Raw genomic sequence first — 26533 nt, forward strand, 5'->3', positions numbered from 1 at the left:
CAAATTTATCCAGGCAATATTTCAGTGCCGTGATGTCTCCAGGAGACAGATAAACACTGTACAAATCATCTGCATACGCGACCACCTTAAGGTTTAAGTTCGTGGCACTGAGGGATGTTCAGACCTTGAAGGTGGATGCGAAGCTGTTTGCAGATAGTGGCTCGATGGACAGCGAGAAGAGCATACCGGACAGAGAGCAGCCCTGACGTATCCCTCTGGTTACATGGAGAGGGGCTGTTAATGCTCCAATCAATTTTCACAACACTAAAGACGGTTGTGATATAAAAGCCAATGTGCCTAATGAACGAAAGGTCCAAAGGCCAAAGGCCTTCAGAACTGCTAAGAGATAACTTTGGTCCACCCTGTCAGAACGCGCTTCTCCTGATCCAGCGATAGAAAGTCCAGCGTCAAAACCAAAGAGTCTGGCCGCAACAATCACGTCTCGAACCAAGAAGATGTTGTCCAGAATACACCTGTTGGGTACACAGTATGTCTGCTTGTGGTTCACGATACTCGCCATGACTCCTCTTAACCGATTGAGCCAGGGCTTTTGGAGAAGATTTTATAATCCGCACATAGCAGGCTGACTGGACGCCAGTTCTTTAACTCCGTGAGGTCTCCTTATTTTGGGAGTAGTGTGATCAACCGCTCTGCGACAGGAGAGGGGCATTTCACCCACTTGCAGACTTTCACTGAAAACCCTCTGCCAGATCAGCCGCCAAGGTGAGACCAAAAGGCTTTATAAAATTCAACAGGCAACCCTTCGATACCCTGGGGATTACCAATTGTTCAGTTCATTCAAGGCTGTAGTCAAGTCCTCCAGAGAAATCATAGTTTCCAAGAAGTCCTTCTCTCTATCTGGAATCTGAGGGCAAGTCTTGGAGAAAAAAAGACGTCTCTAAAGGAACCTCTGCAATGTCGCAGAAAACAGTCGCTGAATAAAAACTGATGTGCCCAGGCTCGAAGGGCTTCAGGCTCCAGCAGTTCCTGACCTTTGTCATTCTTTAAACAGTTAATAATCCTACTTTGGCCAATGGTTTTTCCAAACTAAAAAAGAATTGTGTGGGAGCGTCCATCTGGGTGAGCGACTGCATTCTCGAGCGGACGAGTGCGCCGTTGACTTTCTTGTCCATGAGGTCTAACAATAATTGTTTCTTAGTTTTCAGGGACTCAAAGGTGTGGCCGTCAAAGTTAGAAACATAAACCTGAATGAAGGTCTTCAATTTCCTTCTCCAGCTCCAAAAAAGGCCGCTTCACAATCTCTGGTGGGTCTGCTCCCCTGTGTATTGTTGGCACAATACGCGTATCACAGTTTTAGTACAATCCCACCTTGCCTCAGTGAGCTGAATTCATCTTTTTGCATCTCCCATTGAGTCCAGAAATACACGACACAAGTGATAAAGTGGGGGGGTCCTTTCACCAAGATTACTAGTAAAGAGCCAGTAGGACTTGACAGAATGTTTAGAGAGAAAAGAAATTCGAAGGAAAACAAGAGAAGTGGTCAGATAAGGCAGTTGGAAGAATGGAGCAGTTAGTAATGAGATACGGTGATGTTTTTGGATGTAAAATCTGTCAAAGTCTGGCCATAGAAAGCAGCCCAGCTGAGCCCTTCACCCACGTATATTGTCGGACCCCCGGATGAAAATCTTCTCCAAATATCAATGAGATTATTTTTGGTGACTACAGAACCCAATGCGATGACGGACCCCGGATGAGGTTCTAGCCCATTCCTGTCCAACTGTGCATTATCTGTGCAATTAAAATCACCCCCCACAAACACCAGCTCATCATCCTCACACGTCTTCAGCACATCATTTAAAACAGAGAAGCAGTGAGTTCTCTCAGTCCCTGAGTTTGGGGCGTACACATTAATAAACACCCACTTCTTGTCCCCATAAGTGCTTCTACCTTCAGCAGCCTCCCCTGGATTAACTACTGAACAAACCGCCCTGTCTGGTACAAAACCTTTTTGAAAACAGGATTTGCGACACCTGCACTGATATTGGAGCCATGACTTAAATGTGCCACCCCCTGCCACTCTCTGAGCCAGTACAGACTGATTTACCACGTCAGTGTGTGTTTCCTGAAGGAAGGTCACGTTCATCTTTTTTTGCGCTAAGTGCTCAAATAGCGCCGTTCGTTTCACCAAAATCTCTGCAGCCGTTTATATTTAAGGAGCACAGGGAATAGACAGGCATAAGACATGAGAGTAAAGTAGCAGTCAACAACAGGATTTAACCCAAAAAACGGGGAATTGCACTTAAAACTGCCATCATGATTGCTCTTCAAGGGAACGTTTCACTTTACTGATAATATTCTTTAATCGGACTCTCTCTTTGGAGGTCAGTCCTAGTTCAGCAGCCCGACGACGCACTTGTTTCGCTGAGTTCAGAAATTGATGAAGATCAGGAAAGTGTTCGACAATCCTGATCCCTCGCTTCCCTTCTAAAAATTCTAAAAACTGCAAAATATTTTCTGTGCTGTAGGCTTCGCTTAAGCTCGAGTGAGATGACAGATCCACCCTGATTGACGGGTCTGATTCATTGCCGTCCTCCCCTCCATCTCTGTCACTGTGCTGTCCGGTCTGCTGCAGAGCACTAGCGGCGGCCTCTACACCTTCAGTTTTCGTGCTCTTCTTGGCTCGTCCACCACTGGTTGTTTGCTCTTTTCTCTTTCTGGTTACCGGCTTAACCACACTGTGTTCACCGTCACCGTCTTCACAGAGCATTTCTCCATCGGCCCCCGTCACTTGTGTTTCTTCAGCAGGCAATGACTGCACAGTCAGATCGCTCTTCTCCGCCTCCCCTTGAGAAGGCGCAGCACTTGGGTCCGTCTCTGCAGCGGCAACACTCTCAGTGGGTGTCTTCTGTAAAAGCGCTGCAGAGTCATCTGTATAACATTCGACCTCTGGTACAACCGTAGACACCACCTCCTCCTCTTCATGGCTGACTTCAGCCTTCTTATTCCCACTACTTTCACTAATTTGCCCGTCATCGGCCGCTGCGCCGTAACTATTTCAGTCTCGGGTAGTTTTTCCATCGCAGGCTCTCCTGCTTGACACTTCCGGCTCCTATGCTTCATGTCCCGGGCCTACAAGTGTCACTTTGTACGGTTGTTATCACACCCTGATCTTCAGCCACTTCATCAGAATCATAACTTTGATCTTCCATTTCTGAATCACTAAACACCGACTCATTTTCTTCATTGTCCGAAGTGCTATTACGGGGCTCTCTGTGCTCGCCAGACGGTCCCGGCTTATCCGGGTTGACGGTCATCTCACCTCGCTTACACAGACTCGCTTTGTGCCCCGTCTGACCACACTTAAAACATTTCATTAGTTCTGTAGTGATAAAAACTATATACTCATAACCCTCTACTTTAAATTTCAAGGCCACATCAAGCTCCTCACGCGAGTTATTCAGCAGCATGTACACCTGTCTCCTAAAAGACAAGACGTGCTTCAAATCAGGGAGGAACGTCAGCCAAGCGGATCATAACTAAGTCCGATAGGACTTCACCATATCGACGAAGTTCAGTTAATAAAGCCTCATTTTCAAAAATGGTGGAACATTTGAAATAATAACCCTTTTAGCAGGAGTCCGATAAAGGCAGGACCGGGACTAGCGAGCCGTTTATTACCAGGCCCTCCTGCACCAGAGTATGCACCATAGCTTCATCGTTTAAAAAGACCACAACCGTTTTATTCATGCGAGAGGCAGACTTTACATTTTTACTACCCACTCTTTTCGCCACCTCAACAACACACGCCTCAACAGAGACCATCGGGTCCACAACCACCTTAATTCCGTGTTTTCGGGAAAGGTGTTCAAAATGTCGCGGGTTAAGCCCTGGAGGCTTTGCTCGGGACGCGGCCATGGCGGCAAGCCGCAGCCGCGTCCAACTATTACAACACTCACTAACAATAACAATAGACTTTTAAATAAATGGCAAATCAGTAAAAAAATCTGTATACATTAAATTGATAGTAAAAAAAAGAGAGAAAAAAGAAAACGAGAAAATACTCACAGAGACCCGCCACGAACGAAACCGCCAACAACCACTCCCACCCCAGACCAGAGTAATCGACAGACAGAGGTTCAACAGACAGAAAGGATAGATAGATAGATAGATAGATAGATAGATGTGAAAGGCACTATATAATAGATAGATAGATAGATAGATAGATAGATAGATAGATAGATAGATAGATAGATAGATGTCAAAGGCACTATATAATAGATAAATAGACAGACAGATGTGAAAGGAACTATAGATAGATAGATAGATAGATAGATAGATAGATAGATAGATAGATAGATAGATAGATAGATAGATAGATAGATAGATAGATGTGAAAGGCACTATATAATAGATAGATAGATAGATAGATAGATAGATAGTTAGATAGATAGATAGATAGATGTCAAAAGGCACTATATAATAGATAGATAGACAGACAGATGTGAAAGGAACTATAGATAGATAGATAGATAGATAGATAGATAGATAGATAGATAGATAGATAGATAGATAGATAGATGTGAAAGGAACTATAGATAGATAGATAGATAGATAGATAGATAGATAGATAGATAGATAGATAGATAGATGTCAGAGGCACTATATAATAGATAGATAGACAGACAGATGTGAAAGGAACTATAGATAGATAGATAGATAGATAGATAGATAGATAGATAGATAGATAGATAGATAGATAGATGTGAAAGGAACTATAGATAGATAGATAGATAGATAGATAGATAGATAGATAGATAGATAGATAGATAGATAGATAGATGTGAAAGGCACTATATAATAGATAGATAGATAGATAGATAGATAGATAGATAGATAGATAGATAGATAGATAGATAGATAGATAGATAGATAGATAGATAGATGTCAAAGGCACTATATAATAGATAGATAGACAGACAGATGTGAAAGGCACTATATAATAGATAGATAGATAGATAGATAGATAGATAGATAGATAGATAGATAGATAGATAGATAGATAGATGTGAAAGGAACGATAGATAGATAGATAGATAGATAGATAGATAGATAGATAGATAGATAGATAGATAGATAGATGTGAAAGGCACTATATAATAGATAGATAGATAGAAGATAGATAGATAGATAGATAGATAGATAGATAGATAGATAGATAGATAGATAGATAGATAGATAGATAGATAGATAGATAGATGTCAAAAGGCACTATATAATAGATAGATAGACAGACAGATGTGAAAGGAACTATAGATAGATAGATAGATAGATAGATAGATAGATAGATAGATAGATAGATAGATAGATAGATAGATAGATAGATGTGAAAGGAACTATAGATAGATAGATAGATAGATAGATAGATAGATAGATAGATAGATAGATAGATAGATAGATAGATAGATAGATAGATGTGAAAGGCACTATATAATAGATAGATAGATAGATAGATAGATAGATAGATAGATAGATAGATAGATAGATAGATAGATAGATAGATGTCAGAGGCACTATATAATAGATAGATAGATAGATAGACAGATGTGAAAGTACTATAGATAGATAGATAGATAGATAGATAGATAGATAGATAGATAGATAGATAGATAGATAGATAGATAGATAGATAGATAGATAGATAGATGTGAAATGCACTACAGTATATAATAGATAGATAGATGTGAAAGACACTATATAATAGATAGATAGATAGACAGATGTGAAAGGAACTATAGATAGATAGATAGATAGATAGATAGATAGATAGATAGATAGATAGATAGATGTCAAAGGCACTATATAATAGATAGATAGATAGACAGATTTGAAAGGAACGATAGATAGATAGATAGATAGATAGATAGATAGATAGATAGATAGATAGATAGATAGATAGATAGATAGATAGATAGATAGATAGATAGATAGATGTGAAAGGAACTATAGATAGATAGATAGATAGATAGATAGATAGATAGATAGATAGATAGATAGATAGATAGATGTGAAAGGCACTATATAATAGATAGATAGATAGATAGATAGATAGATAGATAGATAGATAGATAGATAGATAGATAGATAGATAGATAGATAGATGTCAAAGGCACTATATAATAGATAGATAGACAGACAGATGTGAAAGGAACTATAGATAGATAGATAGATAGATAGATAGATAGATAGATAGATAGATAGATAGATGATAGATAGATAGATAGATAGATAGATAGATAGATGTGAAAGGAACTATAGATAGATAGATAGATAGATAGATAGATAGATAGATAGATAGATAGATAGATAGATAGATAGATGTCAAAAGGCACTATATAATAGATAGATAGATAGACAGATTTGAAAGGAACGATAGATAGATAGATAGATAGATAGATAGATAGATAGATAGATAGATAGATAGATAGATAGATAGATAGATAGATAGATAGATGTGAAAGGAACTATAGATAGATAGATAGATAGATAGATAGATAGATAGATAGATAGATAGATAGATAGATAGATGTGAAAGGCACTATATAATAGATAGATAGATAGATAGATAGATAGATGATAGATAGATAGATAGATAGATAGATAGATAGATAGATGTCAAAGGCACTATATAATAGATAGATAGACAGACAGATGTGAAAGGAACTATAGATAGATAGATAGATAGATAGATAGATAGATAGATAGATAGATAGATAGATAGATAGATAGATAGATAGATAGATAGATGTGAAAGGAAACTATAGATAGATAGATAGATAGATAGATAGATAGATAGATAGATAGATAGATAGATAGATAGATAGATAGATAGATAGATGTGAAAGGCACTATATAATAGATAGATAGATAGATAGATAGATAGATAGATAGATAGATAGATAGATAGATAGATAGATAGATAGATAGATAGATAGATGTCAAAGGCACTATATAATAGATAGATAGACAGACAGATGTGAAAGGAACGATAGATAGATAGATAGATAGATAGATAGATAGATAGATAGATAGATAGATAGATAGATAGATAGATAGATAGATAGATAGATAGATGTGAAAGGAACTATAGATAGATAGATAGATAGATAGATAGATAGATAGATAGATAGATAGATAGATAGATAGATAGATAGATAGATAGATAGATAGATGTGAAAGGCACTATATAATAGATAGATAGATAGATAGATAGATAGATAGATAGATAGATAGATAGATAGATAGATAGATAGATAGATAGATAGATAGATAGATGTGAAAGGAACTATAGATAGATAGATAGATAGATAGATAGATAGATAGATAGATAGATAGATAGATAGATAGATAGATAGATAGATAGATAGATAGATAGATAGATAGATGTGAAAGGAACTATAGATAGATAGATAGATAGATAGATAGATAGATAGATAGATAGATAGATAGATAGATAGATAGATAGATAGATAGATAGATGTCAAAGGCACTATATAATAGATAGATAGATAGACAGATTTGAAAGGAACGATAGATAGATAGATAGATAGATAGATAGATAGATAGATAGATAGATAGATAGATGTGAAAGGAAATATAGATAGATAGATAGATAGATAGATAGATAGATAGATAGATAGATAGATAGATAGATAGATAGATAGATAGATAGATAGATGTGAAAGGCAATATATAATAGATAGATAGATAGATAGATAGATAGATAGATAGATAGATAGATAGATAGATAGATAGATAGATAGATAGATAGATAGATTGTCAAAGGCACTATATATAGATAGATAGACAGACAGATGTGAAAGGAACGATAGATAGATAGATAGATTAGATAGATAGATAGATAAGATAGATATGATAGATAGATAGATAGATAGATAGATAGATAGATAGATAGATGTGAAAGGAACTATAGATAGATAGGATAGATAGATAAGATAGATAGATAGATAGATAGATTAGATAGATAGATAGATAGATAGGATGTGAAAGGCACTATATAATAGATAGATAGATAGATAGATAGATAGATTAGATAGATAGATAGATAGATAGATAGATAGATAGATAGATAGATAGATAGATAGATAGATGTCAAGGCACTATATAATAGATAGATAGACAGACAGATGTGAAAGGAACTATAGATAGATAGATAGATAGATATATAGATAGATAGATAGATAGATAGATAGATAGATGTGAAAGGAACGATAGATAGATAGATTGATAGATAGATAGATAGATAGATAAATAGATAGATATAGATAGATAGATAGATAGATAGATATGAAAGTAACTATTAGATAGATAGATAGATGTGAAAGGCCCTATATAATAGATAGATAGATAGATGTGAAAGGAACGTTAGATAGATAGATGTGAAATGCACTACATAATAGATAGATAGATGTGAAAGGCACTATATAATACTGTAGATAGATGTGAAAGGAACTGTAGATAGTATTGCCTCTCGTTTGCTAACTAAGCAGAGGTATACATGAGTGAGGAGGGCCCCACCCCGCTGTGCATCACTCTGATTCGCACAAATAAATCAGTACTGCGTGTGAACTATGAAACATAGTGCGATGAGAAAACTTGCAAAATCAACCAGAATGTTCAAGTGAATTATAGAAAAAAACTCGGTGTAAATCCGTGAAGTAGTTTCTCTTGTGAAAAGTGGGACAGACTGACAGACAGACATTGCATTTTATACTGCATTAGCCGTTCCCCATGGCCTCCGCATAGTAGTGAAACAGGACAAACCTTTAAAAATTAATAAACAAAAAGGTATCGCTAGCTAAGTGGAGGAAAGCTAAGCTCCAAAACACAGAGGTAGACTGGCTCCCCACTCCTGACGTCACACTTCCCCCCCCCCCCTCCCTTTGACCCGCAGCCTCTGTCTCGGATTAGCGCAAATACATCACTTCTGCAAGCAAACTCTGATACTTGGTGTGATGAGAGAAGTCGCAAAATCAACCAGAATGTTCAAGCGAAATATAGAAAAAAAAAAGCTGGACAGATATACAGACGTTGAATTTGATAGATAGATATATAGATAGATAGATAGATAGATAGATAGATAGATAGATAGATGATAGAAGATAGATAGATAGATAGATAGATAGATAGATAGATAGATATTTATCTTGTTTTGTCTTCCCTTATCTTATCTTGCAGAGTTATCTGAGAAATGTCATTCTGTCAAGGAGTCTTTTATTAGAATGGCTCTGATGTTGTCAAATAACTGAACTAAGTACAGTAAATGAAGTGGCGTGGGGAGGGGGGTACGGTGGTTATCTGGTATCATTCTACGTGTAATCACCTGAAAACAAATCATATACTGAATCGGGTGCTGACTTACTTTTTTGGTTTTTCAAGCAGGTGAACATGTTGACCATCATTCAGCCATAATGGGCTTCTTCTGCTTCTCTCTCAGGAGAAGTTTTATTTATTTGTTTCGATCTCGTCAGGTGTAATTTAATGGCAATTTGCCAAAGTGATGTTTACAATGTTTATACGCTTGCCAGAAGTCCAGAGAATAACTCATATATTGATAAAAATTTCCAGAAGTCCTCAAGAACAGACTGTGAAGTGTTCATGTCTGGAAAAAAAAACATAAACAGTTTAAGACGCCTTCATCACCTGTAGGCACACGTCCATTATGTTGCATTTCTAATGATCATGAAACTAGGGAGAAATAACACAAAGAAATGCAACTAGATAACAGGACCCCTTAATCTGTAGATTAGAGGATGTCTATAATTTCTGATTTTGCGTGCAACAATAAAATTTTTCTTTTCCTTGTTTTCCAATTTTTGGATATTTTGTGCTACATAATTGAGTGTACTTTCACATTCTTCATTCAAAATGCATGTCACATATATCAAAGTACAAAGGGGGAGTCAAGCTAAACTTAGAAAATGGGATTTATCAGAAAATGGAACACACCTTCACAAACCTGATGCTGTCATTTCTCAAATGTCGTCTCCACCCTTCTCAATACTCTTGTGCCACCTGCCTGGGCAGTGCCGGGATTCCAAGCAGAATCAAAGGTTTTGTGATGCAGATGGTGCATCACACACATTTAAACTGATTTTACCAGTCCCATTCCAAACAGCATATAACAGAGACATATGCATTGCATTTGGCATTCCAACAAATTGCGTATCGGAAACATTAGCACTGCTTTTATATTCTCCTTTCAATTGGCATTTAATAGAGACATATACATGACATTTTTCACTCCAGCACATGGCGAACCACAAGCACTTTGTATTAATAAAATGCAATTGCAATTTCTATTCAAACAGATGGGCCATCACAAACATTAACACCTGCTTTTTAAAATCCCACACCAAATGGCATAAAACAGAAGCATAGCATTGCATTTGTCATTATAGCAGGTGGTGCATCTCACACATTAAAAACTGCTTTTACAAATTCTCACTCCAAATGGCACAACACGAGGACATTGCATTTTGCATTCCAACAAACGATGCATCACAAACATTAACACCACTTTTGCAAATCCCATGCCAAGTGTATTGTCTCGTCCTCGCCAACCACTCGTGCACCGCTGTCTTCACATCGTCATTTGTCTTGAATCGACGACCCACCCAGATGTTTTTTTAGTGGTCCCAATAAAGGTGGGAATCCCAAACTTAAGTTTCTCCAGACCACCCTTAGGTGTTCTTGCAGTGTGTGTGTGTCATTGTCTTGCAGCAAAAGGACCCCTTGAGAGAGCTGGCATTGAATAGCAGGCTTCACATTGGTCTCCAGCGAGTCACAGTAACTTGCACTAGTGAGTGGAGTACCCCTTTGATATGTCGGTGTTCAACAATAAATCTGGTGATCGAGTGGTTGGCGATCAAATGAGAGAAACCATTTATTTTGCTGGAATCCTGGCACTGCCAGGCAGGTGGCCGCAAGTGCACTGAGAAGGGTGGAGACGACATTGAGAAATGACAGGATCAGTCTTGTGGAGGTTCGTTCCATTTTCTGATAAATCCCATTTTCAAACTTTAGCTTGACAATCCCTCATATAAGTATTCACCCCCTTGGAAGTTTTCACATCTTATTATTATACAACATCAGTTCACTGTAGATTATTTGTTTTGACGCTGATCAACAGAAGAAGTCTTTTAATGTAAAAATGAAAACAGATCTCTGCTAAAAGGGTTCTAATGAATTACAAACACATAATGGATAATTGGCCCAAGTATTTGCCCCCTTCAAGCCCGTAATTTAGTGATGGCAACCATGAGAGAGCCTTGACTTCCCTGGGGGCAATGCACTCTTTTGTCATTGCTTCTCTACAAATTTACTCAGGCTCTGTCTGGTAATAATAATAATTCTTTGCATTTATATAGCGCTTTTCTCACTATTCAAAGCGCTCAGCAATTGCAGGGCCTAACAGAGCAGAGTCCCTATTGGCATTTATTGGATTCGAACCAGCAACCTTCCGATTGCCAGTGCAGATCCCTAGTCCTCAGAGCCACCACTCCTGGAGATCCTGAGTGAACAGCGTTTTTCCACGTCCAGCCACAAATTGAGATCTGGACTCTTTGACTTGGCCATTGGACATTAACTTTGTTGTTTTTGAAGCCATTCTCTTGTAGCTTTAGCTTAATGCTTGGGCTCGTTTGTCCTGCTGGAAAGCAAATCCTCTCTCAAGGTGCAGGTTTCTTGTAGCCTGAATCAGGTTTTCCTCCAAGGCTTCCCCATCTTTTGTTGCATTCATTTTATCCAGTGTGGAAGATCAGCCTCGACACAGACAGACACACCGACTCAGAAGTCCCAAAAGCATACACGTTTATCATTTTGTTTTTTTTCAGCACACAGCACAAATCACTAATCCAATAACTCAGTCCTTTTCCTTTTCCTCTCCCTCCCGACTCCTGCTCCTTGAATGGAGTGAGGCGGGCCTCTGTTTATGTTCCAGGTCCCTCCCTGACCAACATCCGGTAGCGCTTCCGGGTGTGGTGGAAGTGCTGCATGCCAAGGCTCCGGAGCTGTCCAGGTGCCCCGTGTCAGTGGCCACGGGTCCCAAGCAGGGTTGATCATCTAAGCTACAAGCAACTCAGGGGGGGCTGCCCTCTCATGTCCTGGAGGAGGTACTGCTGTTTAACATGTCCTCTTCCCTGTGTCCTCTCCTCAAAAGGGCGTCTGTCACACTAGCTGCAGAAAAGCATCCTACAGCATGATGCAACCACCACCATGATTCTTGGTAGAATGGTATGTTTTTGATTACATGCATTGTAACACGCTATTCAGTCCTTATAACCCAAAAAGCTCAGTTTGGTATCATCAGTCCATGGACCCATTCCTCCTGCTGACTCCAGAGTCTCCCATATGTCTTCTGTCAAGATGTCCTGACATGTTTTTTTTCTCTTTGCCACTCTCCCATAATGCTGCGACTGGTGAATCACCTGGACTGGTGCCTTTATTCTTCGGAAATTCATTTGTGTCTCTTGTTCCCTATGTCATTGAATATTGTACCCCTTGCATCCATCTTTCTTTATGCTTCTTGTTGCCTTTGGCCACCCACTGGACACAATTTTCCCTTACATTCCTCTTCCTTTTATTGTCTTACTGCCTTTGTTCATCAGACGTTATAGGCCATGCATCCATCTTTCTTTGAGCTTCTTGTTGCCTTTGGTCACTGGACATGATATCCCTTACGTTTCTTTTACTTTGTGTGTCTCGTCACCTTTGTTCATCGAACATTCTAGTCCTTACCTCCATCTTTTTTGTGTCTCTTCTTGCCTTAATCACCAGATATGCTATCCCTTACATCCCTCTTTCTTTGTTTGTATTATTGACTTTCGTTCATCGGACATTCTAGCCCTTAACCTCCATCTTTCTTCGTGTTTATTTCGCCTTATACAATTTCTTGTATTAGGAACTTGGTAGTTTTCGCATACCCCTTGGGGGTCAGAGCGCAGGGTCAGCCATTGTACAGCACCCCTGGAGCAATTACAGGTTAAGGGCCTTGCTCAAGGGCCCAGCAGAGTAGGATCTCTTTTGGCAGTGACGGGGATTCGAACCGGCAACCTTCTGGATACCAGCGCAGCTCCTTAGCCTCAGAGCCACCACTCCGCCCTTTCCTTTGTTCATTAGACTCTGCTCATTACACCCAGGCACATTTTTATCTCTTTATATATGGAGAGATTACTGTTAATATGAATAAATAGGGGCGGCACGGTGGCGCAGTGGGTAACGCTGCTGCCTCGCAGTAAAGGAGACTTGGGTTCGCTTCCCTGCATGGAGTTTGCATGTTCTCCCCCGTGTCTGTGTGGGTTTCTTCCGGGTACTCCGATTTCCTCCCACAGTCCAAAGACATTTAGGTTAGGTGCACTGGCGATTTTAAATTGTCCCTGGTGTGTGCCCTGCGGTGGGCTGGCGCCCTGCTCGGGGTTTGTTTCCTGCCTTGCACCCTGTGTTGGCTGGGATTGGCTCCAGCAGACCCCCTGTGACCCTGTAGTTAGGTTATAGCGGGATGGATAGATGAATAAATAGTCAAACAGCATTATTTCAACATTTCTATTATGCATTCAAATAAGAAGAAGTTCTACTAACCATTTGATTCAGAACTTTCCAATTCTGGCAACATGGCAGATACTCCGAACAGTCTAGAAACCTATCACAGGAAAAAAGTACAAAAGTGGCAGCAGTTAAACTCAGACTTAAGGCACAAAATTGTTCTTTACTTTGAACCTTCCCCGGATGATTAGACATACAAATGTATTAAACACTGGCTGGTCCAAACCTCGTGAGTGTCACACAAATATGGACTTCACGGAGTTCATGCTCCATCTTTCTGCACCATATATTTATCAATGTGACATTTCCAGGGAAAAAATTCTAAATGTGAATCCAAAAAGTGAACTTCAAGACTCATATTGCAAAACACATTCTTCAAATTTAACTAATACATTTTTAATAACTTCTTTATACGGTCATATGAAAAAGTTTGGGAAACCCCTCTTAATTCTTTGGATTTTTGTTTCTCATTGACTGAGCTTTCAAAGTAGCAACTTCCTTTTAATATCTGACATGCCTTATGGACACTGTAGTATTACAGCAGTGACATTAAGTTTATTGGATTAACAGAAAATATGCATCATAACAAAATTAGAAAGGTGTATAAATGTGGGCGCCCCCAACAGAGATATGACATCAATACTTAGTTGAGCCTCCTTTTCAAATCTAACAGCCTCTGACGCTGTCCTCCTATAGCCTCTGATGAGTGTCTGGATTCTGGATGGAGGTATTGTTGACCATTCTTCATACAAAATCTCTCCAGTTCCGTTCAATTTTAATGGGACAGCCTGCTTCAAATCATCCCATAGATTTTCGATGATATTCAAGTCAGGGGACTGTGACGGCCATTCCAGAACATTGTACTTCTCCCTCTGCATGAATGCCTTTGTAGATTTCCAACTGTGTTTTGGGTCATTGTCTTGTTGGAATATCCAACCCCTGCGTAACTTCAACTTTGTGACTGATGCTTGAACATTACCCTGAAGAATTTGTTGCTATTGGGTTGAATTCATCCGACCCTCGACTTTAACAAGGGCGACAGTCCCTGAACTAGCCACACAGCCCCACAGCCTGATGGAACCTCCACCAAATGTGACAGTAGGTAGCAGGTGTTTTTTCTTGGAATGCAGTGTTCTTCTTCTGCCATGCAGAGCACTTTTTGTTCTGACCAAATAACTCCATTTTTGTCTCATCAGTTCCAAAGCACTTTGTTCCCAAATGAATCTGGCTTGTCTAAATGAGCATTGGCATACAACAAGCGACTCTGTTTGTGGCGTGAGTGCAGAAAGGGCTTCTTTCTCATCACTCTGCCATACAGATGTTCTTTGTGCAAATTGCGCTGAATTGTAGAACGATGTACAGATACACCATCTGCAGCAAGATGTTCTTGCAGGTTTTTTGGAGGTGATCTGTGGGTTGTCTGTCACCATTCTCACAATCCTGCTCATATGCCACGCCTGTATTTTCTTGGACTGCCAGACCTGCTGGGTTTAACAACAACTGTGCCTGTGGCCTTCCATTTCCTGATTCCATTCCTTACAGTTGAAACTGACAGTTTAAACCTCTGAGATGGCTTTTTGTAGCCTTCCCCTAAACCAGGAGACTCAACCATCTTTGTTTTCAGATCTTTGGAGAGTTGCTTTGAGGATCCCATGCTGTCACTCTTCAGAGGAGAGTCAAAGAGAAGCACAACTTGTAATTGACCACCTTAAATACCTTTATATCTCATGATTGGACACACCGGTCTATGAAGTTCAAGGCTTAATGAGCTCATCACACCAAGTAGTCAGCATTGAGCAGTGACAGGCATTCAAATCAGCACAATGACAAGAGGACCCACATTTGTGCACATCCAATTTTTCACATTTGATTTAATTTCATACAACTAAATACTGCTTCTTTGTACGGAAAACACCGCAGTACTCCGATGTTCCTAGAAAATGAAAGACGTACCACAGTTATCTTTATTGTTGTAAGGAGAGTCCATTATTATGCAGGCTGAGATGGGCTCCCAAACTTTTTCACATGACTGTAATTTGTATCTTTAGAGTTAAATAAAAAACGTATAAATTAGAAATTACTTCTTTGAATGATACCCAGGCCTATTGTCCCTTGTCATTCATCACAGCATCAAATTCTGCATCAGAAATGACTTTTCTAATATTGGGTCGAGCAAAAACTGCCCTCTTTCAGTTTATCCTTAGGCAAACCCAGAAACCTTCAGGCACAAGTACATTAAAGAGGTCCCATGGTTTGATAGGCTTTGACAAACTGCTTTATCAAGCCACGCTTAATATGAAGCCGCGGTAGCAGCACTTGCTCTGGATCCACTACGTTAGGACTGATGACGATTTTGATGGCTGATCGTAGAGAAAACCTGGGAATTGAGTATACCCTGACTGCCAACTGGCCTCTTTTAACTAGGGCTCCTCGCCTGGCTGGGGTTCAATTCCTTGTTTTATGCCTGTTTTGTGTCATTTCTTAATGCTAATGTTACTTTTGTTAATTATCTACTTTGTTCTCTAATCATATGTTATGTGCCTTGTGTTTTGTGGGAGGGTTCTACAAGGGGTGGGACCACCTGCCCATCACTGTCAGGGACTGCCCTCTGCCCTATAAATTTCCCAGAGGTTCATTCGAATGCACCAGGGAGTTGGTGAGTTTATTTGTGTTTCTACTGTTTTAGTGATGTTTGGATTTTTGACTTCATGCTCTGTTTTTGACTACGTTTCTGGAGTCTGTAGCGGGACTTTGCCTTGGATTGCCTTTGCCTTTTCAAGCCATTACCTGTTTATGCTCCACAAGACTTTATTTCCTGCATCAGAGCATTATTGTGAAAAAAAAATCCGTTATTTTATAAAGATCTTATATTTACTCTTATATCTAACCAGGGTTTTCACAGTATATCCCCCTTTAGTGCACAGTTTTTGGAACTTACATGTTTTGGGAGTCCAAGTCATAACAATGGCCTGATAAGATGCACAGAACTTTCAAGTCCAAAATTATGATCCAATAATGCTCGTTGTAATTATTTTTCTTGACAGGACTTTCAGCGTTCTCATAGGTTTCCCCCAAATGCATGGAATGAGCAACAGGTATTGGTGCAAATTTATTAGTATTACTAGCCATGCTTCCCGTCTAAAACAAGTTAAAATTTAAGTAGTCAATGTAGACCTCAGCATTAACATTTGCAGTGCACCATGCAATTCATATGACATTTGGTATTTCCTGATGCATTTAGTAATAAAATGCACTGCCTTTGTCATTTCAACAGATGGCGCATTACAACAACATGTAGTAGTAAAATGCATTACTAAAAATGTTTGTGATTTGTTGGGATAATAAATGCAATGTATGTGGGACTGTTATATGCCACTTGGTATGGGGTTCATAAAAGCAATGTTAATCTTTGTGATGTGCCATCTGTTGGAATGGAAAATGCAATGCATTTGTGCCTGTTATATGCCATATGCTATGGGATTTGTAACAGCAGTGTTAATCTTTGTGATGTGCCATTTGTTGGAATGGCAAATGCAACGCATTTCTGCCTGTTACATGCCATATGGTATAGGATTCATAAAATCAGTGTTAATCTTTGTGATGTGCCATCTGTTGGAATGGAAAATGCAATGCATTTGTGCCTGTTATATGCCATATGCTATGGGATTTGTAAAAGCAGTGTTAATCTTTGTGATGTGCCATTTGTTGGAATGGCAAATGCAACACATTTCTGCCTGTTATATACCATATGGTATGGGATTCGTAAAAGCAGTGTTAATCTTTGTGATGCGGCATCTGTTGGAATGACAAATGCAATGCATTTGTGCCTGTTATATGCATATGGTATGGGATTCGTAAAAGCAGTGTTAATCTTTGTGATGCGCAATCTGTTTGGAATGACAAATGCAGTGCATATGTATCTATTATATGCCGTATGGCAGTGGTTCTCAAACTGTGGGGCGGGCCCTCCTAGGGGGACACGAAGTAACAAAAAGAGGGGCGCGAAGATGTGAAAAAAAGAAAACAAGAATCGAAAATATGAAAAATACATCTATTAAAACCAAAACAAATTAACTTAAACTACATTCTGATACTAGAAAAATAAATATAGAGTTAGATAAATGTCGATAAAAGTTAAGTAGGTATAATAAAATATGCATCTATGATATAACATTAATTAAAAAAGAACAAATTGGTATTAGTGGGCTCCTTTCAAAAAACGTTAGGGGGGCGCGATTAAAACTGTTATGAAAACTCGGGTCGCAAATACTTAAAGGTTGAGAAACGCTGCCATATGGTAGGGAATTTGTAAAAACAGTGTTAATCTTTGTGATGCGCCATTTGTTGGAATGACAAATGCAATGCATTTTATTAGTAAAAATGTTTGTCACGTTCAATCGTTTGAAATGACAGACATATAGCAACCGGACAGACACAGAGACAAACACTTATCCTTTCATTAAGTTGGACGGCTCTTTTTTCTGCAATAGGCCAATTACATCAGTGTAGTAAAACCAGGATTCGTCTTTTGTGAAATACTCTTTTTCTCTATTTTGGTACCGAAAGAAAGTTGCACCTGGATTTAACTCATTTTTTTATATATTACTCTGGACCACAAGTGCTCTGAGCCATCTTTGGGAAGTCCTTGATCTCTTACTAACTCATGAAGTTTTTCCTGAGTGAAGCACTGTGGCTCATTGCTTGAATGCATTTGGACAAACTGTTCACCATCACCTGAAGTTTTTTCTCCCTGTCCGAGGAAGCAGGGCTTGCTACATCAGGTCCAAGAGGTACCGCTCATGGATGATTAGGATAAATAATAACTTTCTGATTCTTTTTGTGATATCCTTAAACTGGGCAGGGACAGAAATAGCAATCATCACAATGATTTTTGTGTTCCCTTCATATCCTATTGTGAGCAGCAGGGGGCACCACTGAGTCCCCAAACCCCAGACACACAAGACCCAACACCACTCTGGCTTCAAATACGGATTTTTTAATCAAACTAGCTGTGATAATACAATACTGTACATGCAGACATAACAGTCACAAAACCAATGACTTCTCTTGTCTCCTTCCATCTTCTGCATTTTGCCCGCTGCCTCCCGCCTCCGACTCTGTGAGGTATGGCAGCATGCTCCTTTTAAGCTGGACCCGGGATTACTTCTAGTGGTACGTAGTGGCTTGTTGGAAGCACTTCTGGGTCATACAGAAAGGTGGGAGATCCTCCCCTTGCAGAACCCTTTGCTGTCACCCAAGGACCCCTACAGGGCTGTACTTCTGCACTCCAATTCTCATGCAGCCCTGTGGGTGTCCAAACTGGGACTATTCGCAATGAATGTTCCCTCCTATTAGTCTGGGGAATGAACTGCTCCCGACTTCCAGGTCTCACTAGTCCATCTTTCCTTCCAGTGTCCCAGCAAGGACAGGAATTATAATATACCTATCTATCTATCTATCTATCTATCTATCTATCTATCTATCTATCTATCTATCTATCTATCTATCTATCTATCTATCTATCTATCTATCTATCTATCTATCTATCTATCTATCTATCTATCTATCTATCTATCTATCTATCTATCTATCTATCTATCTATCTATCTATCTATCTATCTAATCTCTAGCCTAGCCTTCTGATGCCCTTCTTCTGATGGGATTCAGGTCTGACTTCCTGCCTGTTATTGAAAGCCTCACACTACTTTTTGACCGCTTTGTGAGATAAATCAAAACACTCCTTCTGTAAACTTTTGTTTTGTGCTGTCAAAGTGTCCAGGAAAGGCACTTGTGAAAGCTTTGGGAGCCACAGAGCCCCAAAGACGAACACACAAAACACAGTCCTGGGTTCAAATAAAGGGGTTTTATGACAAAATACCTTGTGCCAACAACAGACAGGTGTGTCTTCTTCTTTCTCTCTGTCCCTCTCTCTATGTCGCATTGCTACTCCTCCAGTTGAGTGTTGCCTATCTCTGCTCCCAGCTCCAACACTCCTGGACAAGACAGTGTTGTCCCCTTTCATCGAGGAACTGAGAGTACTTCCAGTGCCAGGGCTTTGCCCGTTGGAAGCACTTCTGGGTCATATGGAAATCCCAAATAGTAGGGAGTGTAACTCTTGTGGCACTCCCAGAACCCAGCAAGGCTGCGGTACTGGACTACAATTCCTAGTATTCCCTGCTGGTGTGTGGACAGGTATCGATATCCAGGTCTCCTGCCATCTATCGCCCTCGGGGAATAAACAGTCCCTAGAGACTGTGCCTCCTTTTCAACCCAGCCAGGAAAGGTGTTGTGAATACATCCAGTTGGAATACTTATCCATCCGCTTGGGGCGTCCCTTCCAGGTAAGGAACCCTCCTGACTCATAAGTAGGATGACTGGCCATCCACCTGGGGCCTCGTGCTTGGGTAAGGAACCTACCCCTCTCCTGTTTGGGATGAACGTCCACCCTGTATGGCACTTACACACTCTAACCTCTAATGTTCTTTTTTATATTGGTGGACAATTTCAATGCTTGCATAGAGTAGATGGGTCCAGCGGCTGTGGGGCATCTGCTGGTGAAGAAAGATTCACTGATCTTGACTTTTCTGATGATGCTGTGATCTTCACGGAGTCAATGGAGACTCTGATGGGGGCTCTCGAGAGACTGAGTGAGGGGTCTGAGTGTCTGGGCTTGCGAGTGTCCTGATAAAAACCAACATCCAGGCCTTTAATGACGTCTTGGGCATGGCCATCAGCGGTGTGACTGGCACAGAGGGTTCTCATGGAGCACAAACGCGAATATCAGCAGAGTTTCTTTGCAGCCTTTGTTGATTTTTGTAAAGTGTTGACTCAGTTGATCGAGCCGCCCTGTGGGACATCCTGAGGGTTCGCGGAATCCCCTTGAGGTTGCTGGATATCATGGCCGGCCTGTACACTGGTACTGTGAGTGCTGTGTAGAGTGGAGGCAGAACCTCTGCGTTTTTCCCAGTTGATTCTGGGGTTCATCAGGGGTGTGTTTTTGCTTCTACTCTGTTCAATGCTTGTATGGACTGGGTGTTGGGCAGGGTCATGGGGTCCAGCGGCTGTGGGGCATCTGTTGGTGAAGAATGATTCACTGATCTTGACTTGGCGGACGATGCTGTGATCTTCACAGAGTCAATGGAGGCTCTGATCAGGGCGCACGAGAGACTGAGTGAGGAGTCTGAGTGTCTGGGCTTGTGAGTGTCCTGAATAAAAAACCAACATCCAGGCTTTTACTGACATCTTGGGCACGGCCATCAGCAGTGTGTCGGTCTGCGGAGAGAGTGTCGACCTCGTTGAGAAGTTTACTTACCTCGGCAGTGTTCATTCACGTCTCTGGTAACTCTTCCTATGAAGTCGGTAGACGGATTAGGAGAGCATGGGGGAAGTCATGAAGTCGCTGGAAAGGAGTGTGTGGGGCTCCTGATATCTATGCAAAAGGACGAAGATCCAAGTCTTTAGAGTCCTGGTGCTCCCTGTTTGAGAAACATGGACGCTATCCAGTGACTTGAGACGAAGACTGGACTCCTTTGGTACTGTGTCACTTTGGATAATCTTTGGGCTGGTTTTACTTTGTGTTGCTCACTAGGGAATCCCGTAATCGGGAGCTTGGGATTCCCGGACATTTTTCATTCCCGCATTTCTGGGAATGAAACTGCTGTAATTCCTGGGAAAACGGAACAGACCAGCAGCAGTCAGTCTCCCAGCTGACTGAGCCCAGTGGACTGGGAGGTGTCTGCACTCTGCAGCGCACGAATGCCTGGACGGGACAGAGTTCATTGACGTCTGTGCTGTTGACAGCTTTGAACAGCAACTTGAATTTGCAATGCGTCAGTCTGTTGCATCCGCATTATCTGTGCTAAGAAACTTGCCATCACAGAATGATGACAAGAAACTGGATGCATCAGTAAAAGCTGAAATGCTGGTGTTTCAGAGCAACAGCAAGCGCGGGTGTTGTTTAGAACAAGTGTATCAGTATCTTCAGTGGAGGCAGAGCGTGCTTTCTCAGCGGTTGGCGTACTCTGCATGAAGGTGCGCTCTCGCATGGACGACCGCACGCTCGACACGTTGTGCTTTCTACGCTCTTTTTACCACAACTACCTAGATACATGTACTTATATGACAGCATGAACTGCTTGTAGTTAAGGTTAGTCTTTTATTGGTGTCAACATATTGCAGTAGTTTAATTAAAAATAAGTGTCGCGCGTTCTAAAACCGTTCACATGTGAGATGCCCGTGCACTGTGTCATTCCCGGGAGCCTGGGGTTCCCAGGAATGACATGTGGGATTCCCAAATTCCCGGGAATGGATTCCCTATTGCTCACGGAGTCTCAGATGAAGCACATGACCTACATTGTGAGGTCAGTTATGGCACTACAACCATGTGGCGCGATTACCCGAGGGTGATCTGGCTAACAGGACCCTCATTGTTGAGGACCCGAGCGGCTGGACCAGGCCAAGAGGACACCCGCGTAGCACCTGGCTGTGGCAGGTAGTTGGTGGGACTGTGCTGCGTGTCTACCTTGTGGGGGGGGTTGAGGGGAGGGGGTTTCCAACCAGGATCCTGAGCTGTTTCGTCGTGTAGTGGATGCGCCAACACGCTGTACCAGTGCCTGCTCCCCAACATGATCTGACTCTTCAGGAGGCATGTGCCACTTTTTCAAGACAAAAACTTGGGTACCACTGGTTTGACTTTGTGTTGCTCACGGAGTCCCGAATGAGGCACATGACTTGCACTGTGAGATCAGTTTCAGCACTATGGCCATGTGGTGCGATTACCCGAGAGTGATCCGACTCACAGGACCCTCATTCCTGAGGACCCGAGTGGCTGGACCAGGCCAAGAGGACACTCGCGTAGCACCTGGCTGTGGCAAATAGTTGGTTGGGACTGTGCTTGTTTTGGGGGGATTGCCAACCAGGATCCTGAGCTGTTTCGTCATTTGGTTGATGTGGATGTGCCAACACGCTGTACCAGTGCCTGCTCCCCAACCTGACCTGACTCTTCAGGAGGCGTGTGGCACTTTTTCAAGACAAAAACTTGACTCATTTAGCATTGTGTCTCTTTGAGAAATCCTTGGGTACCACTGGTGTGACTTTTGTGTTGCTCACGGAGTCCCGAATGAGGCACATGACTTGCACTGTGAGATCAGTTTCAGCACTATGGCCATGTGGTGCGATTACCCGAGAATGATCCGACTCACAGGACTCTCATCGCTGAGGACCCGAGTGACTGGACCAGGCCAAGAGGACACCCGCGTAGCACCGGACTTTGGCAAATAGTTGGTGGGACTGTGCCTGATTTGGGGGGATTGCCAACCAGGATCCTGAGCTGTTTCGTCATTTGGTGGATGTGCCAACACGCTGTTCCAGTGCCTGCTCCCCAACCTGACCTGACTCTTCAGGAGGCATGTGGCACTTTTTCAAGACAAAAACTTGACTCATTTAGCATTGTGTCTCTTCAAGGAATCCTTGGGTACCACTGGTGTGACTTTTGTGTTGCTAACGGAGTCCCATATGAGGCACATGACCTGCATTGTGAGGTCAGTTTCAGCACTATGGCCATGTGGTGCGATTACCCGAGGGTGATCTGACTCACAGGACCCGAGTGGCTGGACCAGGCCAAGAGGACACCCGCGTAGCACCTGGCTGTGGCAAATAGTTGGTTGGGACTGTGCCTGTTGGGTTGGGGGGCTTGCCAACCAGGATCCTGAGCTGTTTCGTCATTTGGTGGATGTGCCAACACGCTGTTCCAGTGCCTGCTCCCCAACCTGACCTGACTCTTCAGGAGGCGTGTGGCACTTTTTCCAAGACAAAAACTTGACTCATTTAGCATTGTGTCTCTTTGAGGAATCTTTGGGTACCACTGGTGTGACTTTTGTGTTGCTCACGAAGTCCCGAATGAGGCACATGACTTGCATTGTGAGGTCAGTTTCAGCACTATGGCCATGTGGTGCGATTACCCGAGAATGATCCGACTCACAGGACTCTCATCGCTGAGGACCCGAGTGGCTGGACCAGGCCCAGGGACACCCACGTAACACCAGGCTGTGACAGATAGATTTCTGAAGAGTGGGGACTGGACTGCTTGTCTGCCTGGGGGGATTGCCAAACAAAATCGCGAGCTGTTTCGTCGTGTGATGGGTACTTCAACATGCTGTACCTGACAAGTTCATACTGGAAATGCCTAAACTGTTTACACATATGGGTCCTGCAAAACGGACCTACTGTATTCAACATTCACTCAACAAAGATAAACTCAAAAACAAAGCAAAGAAAATCTCAGGCCACTACCTCAACTTAGAAGTCGCTCCACTCGGTGTATTTAGCACACTGTTCACCAACAGCATTACAACTTGAGAGATGCTGAGTATATTGAGGGAAGGGTGTGTGAAAGGCGCTATATAGCGCCTGACCCGGCACAGACTGAGACAGAGGCACGTACTTCAATAAACACTTTTTTATTTCTCTTCAGCCGTGGGTCACGCCTTCCCCGTGTCCCACAGGCCCAACACAGTCCCAAAACACTCACAAATACTCCTTCAGGCACCACCACTCCTCCTCCTTAGGCTTAGTCCTCCTCCTCCTGACTCTGGCTCTTTTTATATCCCACCCGGAAGCGTTCCAGGTGCTTGATCACCTGACCCTAATTGCCCTTCCGGGTGGGGCTGAAGATCTGACCAGCCGGGCTGCTGACTCCATGCAGCTTCCCCTGGCGGCCATCCGAGCCCCCAACCAGGCTGTGGAGGACTCCACCTCCCATGAAGCCACGCGCCAGGCTGGGGTATTATTGGCCGCCAGGGAGGCTGCCACCAAGCGTCCCGGGGGAGGTATTGAAAAGTCCATGGCTGCTCCCCTGGAACATACACAGTAGGGGCATCCCGGCCGGGCATGGAACCCAGCCGTCCGTCAACGGTGCTAAGGATAAAGTTACCAGGTAAGAGGAACAGAGGAAGGCCTAAGAGAAGGTGTATGGATGTGGTGAGAGAAGACATGCAGGTGGTGGGTGTAACAGAACAAGATGGAGATGACAGAAACATTTGGAAGAAGATGATCTGCTGTTGCAAACCCATAACGGGAGCAGCCGAAAGAAGAAGAAGAAGAAGTTTCCCCTCTGTATTTTCTTCAGCTTCATGTCTGCTTTCGTTAAGATTTGTTTATGGTGTCCTTCACACTGTTTCGGTACCTTTGTCACACCATGATGTCTGAACTATTCTCACATTACCAGGAGCCTTCCATGTATACAATGGTATCATGCAGACGCCGTTTCTCAGGAGGACCCTCGAGTTTGCCCCCGATACATTACCGGTGCAGTTTCAGTTTCAGGAAGGAACCAAGAACTCCCTAAAACTCGGTCACATGCTACACCCTGCTCAGTTGACTAAACTCCAAGGTTACAAAAACATTCTTATGATTCGCAAATAAGGGATTATGTTGCTTATTATTATTGCGTTTTCTTTTCTAAAAGAAATGTGTAAGGGATAACACATCTTTGTGGATTTTCTTTTCAAAAAAGAATGACAATAAAACCCCAGCAATCCAAAGAAAATTACAATGTAGTGTGGTAACAGATTACATTAAAGGAGATTCAGTTTCACAGGGTGGAAAAAAATGAGGCTTTTAAATTATAGTCAAGAAGAGGGGTTGGGTCGGGAAAAAATCAGACAATTGACTCCATTCTTTAAATAACAGTGGAAACCCACGGAGTCTGGGACCAAAAAGAGAACCTCTAACAGGCACCGAACCGGTGGGCAACTACAAAAAAAACACCTCTGTTTCCCTTCGTGTGTTGCAATTTTAGAAAAAATAACAATAGAGCCGTGTGAGAAAGTAAGTGCACCCTCGTCCAGTTCTATAACAAGTATTCACCTGAATCCCAGTGCATTGAATTTGGCTTTTTCCACACCAACTCTTGAATGTCAAAGTGACAATGACACGGCAGGGGCACCCTCAGCCCACCAAGAAGGCACTCGGAGACTTCAGAACAGACAGCAGAATTAAGCTTTATTGTATGGCGCTCATACAGGCTCATTTAAGTGATACAGTACCAATGGAGTGTATCTCAGGTCACTGGACAGCGTCCATGTCTCGCAAACAGGGCACACAAGGACTCTAAAGACTTGGACCTTCGTCTTTTTGCAGAGATATCAGGAGCGCCACACACCCCTTTCCAGTGACCTCATGACCCCCATGCTCTCCCAATCTGTCTACTGACTTCATAGGAAGAGTCACCAGAGTCACACGAATGTCACTGCCGAGGTAAGTAAACCTCTCGATGAGGTCGACACTCTCTCCGCAGACAGACACACTGCTGATGGCTGTGCCCAAGAGGTCATTAAAGGCCTGGATGTTGGTTTTTATCAAGACACTCACAAGCCCAGACACTCAGACTCCTCACTCAGTCACACGAGACCCCCGATCAGAGCCTCCATTGACTCTGTGAAGATCACAGCATCGTCAGCAAAGTCAAGATCCGTGAATCTCTCTTCACCAACAGATACCCCACAGCCACTGGACCCCACGACCTTGCCCAACACCCAGTCTATGCCAGCATTGAACAGAGTAGGAGCAGAACCTAGAATGTCCTGGCGAAAACATTCTCCTTGTTCATCACCATATCAAAATATTCTGGATAGTGACTGCAAGGAAGTGTGTTTTCAATGACATGCGACAGCCCAGTTTCTGGTAGGAATCAAGCAGATTCTGAACTCCTGCTTTGTATTCAGGAGACTTAGGGCAACCCAGAAAGTTTTCACAGAGCCACTTGAACGCCTCCCAAGCTTCTAGTAAGCTGCCATCATCCTGCAACAGTGAAGTGCGGTGAGGTTCATGGCTGGAGAGACCCGGACTCCTTCAGAGTCAGATTTACAAATACTGTATATGAACCCAAAGGAGTCGCTTATTCACTATTCAGTTGGCAGCCAGCATGCACATTGACCACTGGTTATGTTTCATA

At 42.1% G+C, this 26533-nt stretch overlaps 1 long non-coding RNA gene across 1 annotated transcript in view; it reads right to left on the bottom strand.

The window, feature by feature from the left end:
• Window positions 1-13617: 13617 nt before the first annotated feature.
• Window positions 13618-26533, bottom strand: part of LOC127529169 (uncharacterized) — a 44933-nt gene continuing 32017 nt past the window's right edge. Inside the window, exon 3 of the long non-coding RNA XR_007935850.1 lies at window positions 13618-13678. This is a non-coding gene — a long non-coding RNA (uncharacterized LOC127529169). The remainder of the gene's footprint in view (window positions 13679-26533) is intronic.

This window comes from Erpetoichthys calabaricus, chromosome 9 (genome assembly GCF_900747795.2).
Source record: "Erpetoichthys calabaricus chromosome 9, fErpCal1.3, whole genome shotgun sequence".
In the NCBI taxonomy this organism is placed as follows: domain Eukaryota; kingdom Metazoa; phylum Chordata; class Cladistia; order Polypteriformes; family Polypteridae; genus Erpetoichthys; species Erpetoichthys calabaricus.